This window comes from Podarcis cretensis (genome assembly GCF_951804945.1).
Source record: "Podarcis cretensis genome assembly, chromosome: 2".
In the NCBI taxonomy this organism is placed as follows: Eukaryota; Metazoa; Chordata; class Lepidosauria; order Squamata; family Lacertidae; genus Podarcis; species Podarcis cretensis.
In genome coordinates, this window is record NC_137171.1 from 14,628,675 (window position 1) to 14,635,287 (window position 6,613).

A 6,613-nucleotide genomic window follows, 5' to 3' on the forward strand; every position below is an offset into this window, starting at 1 on the left:
ATCATATCTGCCTGCGGACTGTCTCGCCAGAGTGGTGCATGCTCTGGTTATCTCTCGCTTGGACTACTGCAATGTGCTCTATGTGGGGCTACCTTTGAAGATGACTTGGAAACTACAACTAATCCAGAATGCGGCAGCTAGACTGGTGACTGGGGGAAGCCGCTGAGACCACATAACACTGGTCTTGAAAGACCTACATTGGCTCCCAGTACGTTTCCGAGCACAATTCAAAGTGTTGGTGCTGACCTTTAAAGCCTTAAATGGTTTTGGTCCAGTATACCTGAAGGAGTGTCTCCACCCCCATTATCCAGCCTGGACACTGAGGTCCAGCGCCGAGGGCCTTCTGGCGGTTCCCTCACTACAATAAGCCAAGTTACAGGGAACCAGGCAGAGAGTCTTCTCGGTAGTGGCACCCGCCCTGTGGAACACCCTCCCACCAGATGTCAAAGAGAACAACAACTACCAGATTTTTAGAAGCTCTCTGAAGGCAGCCCTGTTTAGGGATGCTTTTACTGTTTGATGGATTAATGCATTTTAGTATTTTGTTGGAAGCTGCTCAGAGTGGCTGGGGAAGCTCAGCCAGATGGGCGGGGCATATTTATTTATTTATTTATTTAGGAGCTACTTAGTTGATTCCATGTTTATTTGTGCAGCCATTGACATAGAAAACTGGCTGTTTCTTCTTCTTCTTCTTCTTCTTCTTCTTCTTCTTCTTCTTCTTCTTCTTCTTTAATGAAAGCTGAGATTCTCAGAAATCTGCTCCAGGATAATTTGGCCACTAGGGTCCATGCATTGGTAACCTCAAATCTGGATTGCTGCAATGCACTCTGCGTGGGGCTTCCCTTGGGCTTGGTTTGGAAATTGCAGCTAGCACAGAACACAGCGGCTAGACTGTTTATGGGAACCAATGGCCGACAACATGCGATCTCTCTGTTCAAACATCTACACTGCCTGCCTGTATGCTACTGAGCCAGCTTCAAGACTCTTGCACTAATATACAAATTCTTGAACTTGGGTCCAGGAGTCATTAGTACTGTATTTACAGAAGCCATCCCAGTTTCTTGACTTGATCCTAGAATGTCCTACTTTTCCTTAGGGTTTCCCTATTTTCTTCATAGAAATATTAGAGGGTATGAAGTTACATGACCCCTGAGCCAAGGAGATAAATAATTATACAACTTTTAGAAGACATCTAAAGGCAGCACTGTATAGGGAAGTTTTAAAAAAACTGTTTAATGTTTTATTATGTTTTTAATATACGTATGTTGGAAGCCACCCAGAGCAGCTGGGGCAATTCTTCATGACCCCCTGGACCAGAGCACGCCAGGGACTCCTGTCTTCCACTGCCTCCCGCAGTTTGGTCAAACTCATGCTGGTAGCTTCAAGAACACTGTCCAACCATCTTGTCCTCTGTCATCCCCTTCTCCTTGTGTCCTACATCTTTCCCAACATCAGGGTCTTTTCCAGGGAGTCTTCTCTTCTCATGAAGTGGCCAAAGTATTGGAGCCTCAGCTTCAGGATCTGTCCTTCCAGTGAGCACTCAGGGCTGATTTCCTTCAGAATGGATGCGTTTGATCTTCTTGCAGTCCATGGGACTCTCAAGAGTCTCCTCCAGCACCAGAATTCAAAAGCATCCATTCTTTGGCGATCAGCCTTCTTTATGGTCCAGCTCTCACTTCCATACATCACTACTGGGAAAACCATAGCTTGAACTAGATGGACCTTTGTCGGCAAGGTGATGTCTCTGCTTTTGAAGATGCTGTCTAGGTTTGTCATTGCTTTTCTCCCAAGAAGCAGGCGTCTTTTAAGCTAGCAACTAGAATGGGATAAATGCTTGGGAGGAGAAGGAACACCATGACATACCATCCAAATGTCCTTAGGTTTATCAGTCTGCTATCTTGTGGCTCAGCTTAACCTCCACTTTTGGAGCTGGAGCTGGAGTCCTTAATGTGCAAATATTTGTTCACCCACCACTTGATAAAAGCATCCAGCCAGAACCAAAGGGAACTCAGAACTTCCTAGGTAAATAAACTGTGGAGCCAGCCATAATATTTTGCACATACAGCCTGGGTAGCTAACTGATTGCTGATTGCAAACTATTGTAGCTCTTTGAGCTCTTAGGAATATAGGAAGCTGTTTTATACGGAGCCAGGCCAATGCTCTGCATGAGAGACTGGAGTTCAGTATTATACCCTACAGGGGTAGCAGTGTGTTGCCCTCTAAATGTTGCTAGACTACAACTCCCATCATCTCTGACCATGCTGGCTGGGGCTGATGGGAGCTGGCAGCAGCTCTCCAGAGTGGTAGGCAGGGGTCTTTCTGGTCCCCACCTGGAGACGCTGTGGATTGAATGTAGCACCTTCGGCATGCAAGGCCCTCTTCCAGTGGTGTAGCATGGGTTGCCAGTGCCCGGGATGGGGTAAGTGTTGGACCTCCCGGTGGACTGGGCAGCTGGGGTATTCAGAAGCATTACTGACTTTGACCATGAAGGCAGAGCATAGCCATCATAGCTAGTAGCCCTTAATTTAGCAACGCTATTCCCACCCTCTAAATATTTGGTTACGCTTGGAGGCTGAAATTTTCCCCAATCTTGAGCCCCACTTGTGTTCCAGGCTGCACTTGCAGTTTACATGCTCACAGGTTGTCCCATTCATTTCTATGGAGAAAGCAAACCCACTTTTCTTTGTGAACCGGATGCAGAAATCTCGGTGAGCACTGGAGCCCTCACTCACACCAGGATTGAAGCACAAGTCAGCAGATTCCAAATGTAAGGATTTAGGAGTCAATGCCATTTTACACGGGTCACACTCAACAATTGGGAAACACTTGCCTGCGAGCGCTCCAATTGGAGAACAGCCCTTACCAAAGATGTAATGGGTTTTGAAGACACTCGAACTCAGGACGCAAGGGAGAAACATGCTAAGAGGAAGGCACGCTTGGCAAATCCACACTGTGATCAACACCCGCCCGGAAACCAATGTCCCCACTGTGGAAGGACGTGTGGATCCAGATTTGGCCTCCACAGTCATTTACGGACTCATTGTTAAAACCGTGTTTATGGAAGACAATCTTACTCGGCTAGGAGTGATCACCGAAGAAGAAGAAGAAGAAGAAGAAGAAGAAGAAGAAGAAGAAGAAGAAGACACACAGGGCACAGTAAAAAGGTAAAGGGTAAAGGGTAAAGGGACCCCTGACCATTAGGTCCAGTCGTGACCGACTCTGGGGTTGCGGCGCTCATCTCATTTTATTGGCTGAGGGAGCTGGTGTACAGCTTCCGGGTCATGTGGCCAGCATGACTAAGCCACTTCTGGTGAACCAGAGCAGTGCATGGAAACGCCGTTTACCTTCCCGCCAGAGCGGTACCTATTTATCTACTTGCACTTTGATGTGCTTTCGAACTGCTAGGTTGGCAGGAGCTGGGACCGAGCAACGGGAGCTCACCCTGTTACGGGGATTCAAACTGCTGACCTTCTGATCAGCAAGCCCTAGGCTCTGTGGTTTAACCCACAGCGCTGAGTCCTTGGTGGTTATATCTGCACAATATACATAACTGTCAAAATTTGTTTGCACATTTCACATTTTTAGGTGTATACTTTGATTACACACACACGCACATAGGTGCCAGCCTGAATAAAATTGGGGGGGGGGACAGGTAAGCCGTGCCCCACGTAATCAATCACAAGACACAGTGCACACACACTATTTGAATGGCAGTGCTCATCAACTTGTGGGGGGCCTGTCCCCTTCCATGTACACACATGCACATATCTGTGTAAAAATATACTGCATGAAAAGTGGCACATAATTTCCAAGAGAACTGAATCTAACTTTGATGCGTCACAGTACATGCTGGTTAATCCCAAATATAGAAACATTTCAAAAGTATGTGTCTGACAGAGGGAATCTCAACTTCAAATTCCAGCTCAGCTATAGGCTTGCTTTCATGTCTCTGTCCCTTGGCAAATATATCTGCAAAGTGTACAAGCCCACCTTTTTATTTTAACTAGTCCACCTGTCTAAACATCCCTGTTGGCTATTTGCAACTTAAAAGAAATAGGGAACTGTTGTAGGGCTTCACTGGGGAATCATTACTTGCCATAGGTGAGTGGAGAAGGATTTATTTACAAACCAGCAATTAGAGTTCTTAACTCCCACTAGCCTTAATGGGATTTAAACAGCCCTACGTTAAGATCCAGCTCTATTTTTGTCTTCTCCATGTTATTAAGAAATTTTCTTTTTTGAACCCTTTCTGCCATTTTCCGTTCTTTTGTGCTCCTTCCCATGACAGAACATTTGATTACCTTCAGTTGCTTTCTTTCTTCCCAAACAAAAGCCTGTAATTTCAACTGTCAATGACCGCCCCCCCCATAGAAAATTCCCCCTGCAATTTTTCCTCTTTCAGCAAAAATAATGCGGCTTGTACAAAATGACAAACTTTGTGGGTGCTTTTTTCCGGTACAAATTTAATAAATATAAAACGCATTTCCGTGCAAAATAATTACATTTCTGAAGCAACTTGAGGTTTCTTCTGTGTGAAATGAGTTTACATGTCTTTCACATAGGTTTACCTCAGCTGCCCTGTCGTGGATATATTTTGAGCGGGAATAAATGTTTCTGAAGGATGAATGGCAAGGGAGATTAATTCTTTTGGGGTGACAATACAGCTTGGAGTTGGATTAAAATGGGACATGTCCTCCAACCCCAATTCCATCCCCCCAAAATTGGCAGTGTTACATGCACCAGGGCATCCTGTCTGCAAGCTGCTCATGTGCACTGGCCTCATCCTGCACAGGAAAACTAATGCACACAGTGTATGCAATGTGCAAACAGCCCTGCCAGGCCTCTAAGCTTGGCTTACCAGGTTGTTTGGGGCAAACCTATATTTCCTGGACCCGACATCCCATATGACATTTGGAAGCTTCAAGTTGTGGCTGAAAGGAAGAATCAGGAGTGCCCTTAAAATGAGCCCCTGATTCTTCCTTAACAGTCATGGCTTGAATTCAAACCAGGGGTACAAGGAAGCATTTCCCCTTTGCAACCCAGCTTGGAAGTACAGTGGTACCTCGGGGTAAGAACTTAATTCATTCCGGAGGTCCATTCTTAACCTGAAACTGTTCTTAACCTGAAGCACCACCTTAGCTAATGGGGCCTCCCGCTGTTGCTGCACCGCCGGAGCACGATTTCTGTTCTCATCCTGAAGCAAAGTTATTAACCCGATGTAATATTTCTGGGTTAGCGGAGTCTGTAACCTGAAGCATCTGTAACCTGAAGAGTCTGTAACCCGAGGTACCACTGTACAGGCAGGGAGAGCCCTTCTTGTTCAAGGCAACACATTTTATCTGGGAAGCCTCAGGGGGTGAAGGATGAGGCCAGGGAGTTGCTAGTGTCCATTATACTGGAATGTAGACCTTATCCCAATTGATGGAGCTCCTAACCATCCAGAGTTCCTAACCATCCAGAGGGGACACAGGTGGCACTGTGGGTTAAATCACAGAGCTTAGGACTTGCCGATCAAAAGGTCGGCGGTTCGAATCCCCGTGACGGGGTGAGCTCCCATTGCTCGGTCCCTGCTCCTGCCAACCTAGCAGTTCAAAAGCACATCAAAGTGCAAGTAGATAAATAGGTACCGCTCCAGCGGGAAGGTAAACGGCATTTCCGTGCACTGCTCTGGTTAGCCAGAAGCAGCTTAGTCATGCTGGCCGCATGGCCCGGAAGCTGTACGCCGGCTCCCTCGGCAAATAAAGCGAGATGAGCGCCACAACCCCAGAGTCGGCCACGACTGGACCTAATGGTCAGGGGTCCCTTTACCTTTAACCATCCAGACAGCCTTCCATGCTCGTATACGTCTATACATCCCAGCCTTAAATTCCGGTGACATAGAACAATTGTCTACATGTGCGTGTGAATCTACAGTGGTACCTTGGGTTACATACGCTTCAGGTTACATACACTTCAGGTTACAGACTCCGCTAACCCAGAAATAGTGCTTCAGGTTAAGAACTTTGCTTCAGGATGAAAACAGAAATCGTGCTCCGGCGACGTGGCGGCAGCAGGAGGCCCCATTAGCTAAAGTGGTGCTTCAGGTTAAGAACAGTTTCAGGTTAAGAATGGACCTCCGGAACAAATTAAGTACTTAACCTGAGGTACCACTGTACTCCTGTTCTTGCAAGTCTGTGCTTTTTCTTCTGCTTTCTTTTTCCTTTTGTCGACATATATGCATGATGCAGACAGAACACACACACACAGATCCTATAGGCCTAATCTAAATACCGGCTTATGAATGGTCCTTAAACTGGTGTTTCCAAGGTAGCAGGCCCTTCGGCAGAACAGCTGTGCTCTTTCCAAGCAGGATCCCTCCCCATTTTTCAGGCGTTGGTGGCGAGACGGGCTGGCGTCAGGTTACAGACCCAGGGGGTATTTATATTAATGCATGTTCTTGGAGAAGTGGGTGTTTCTTCTCCCTTCCTCCCCCCCGCTCACCCCGCTTTTCGTTGCTAGAGAAAACAAATTAAAGACGCCTGAAGCAAGTCATCTGTTCCATGAAATTCTCCTGCAAAGGATCGATCCCAGCCAGGGGGGCTCTAGACCAAATCCTCTTGGCCGGGTTTCAAAC

At 46.7% G+C, this 6,613-nt stretch overlaps 1 protein-coding gene across 2 annotated transcripts in view; it reads right to left on the minus strand.

The window, feature by feature from the left end:
* Positions 1–6,613, minus strand: part of ACVRL1 (activin A receptor like type 1) — a 261,538-nt gene that overhangs the window by 197,909 nt on the left and 57,016 nt on the right. Inside the window, exon 10 of one of the 2 annotated variants that reach the window (XR_013836026.1) lies at positions 5,266–6,613. This exon is cut by the window's right edge and continues 263 nt beyond it. The gene's annotated coding sequence lies outside the window, so the exon portion shown is untranslated. Of the gene's footprint in view, positions 1–3,470 lie in introns of those variants that run through there. The other variant, XM_079966398.1, reaches the window with a different exon arrangement.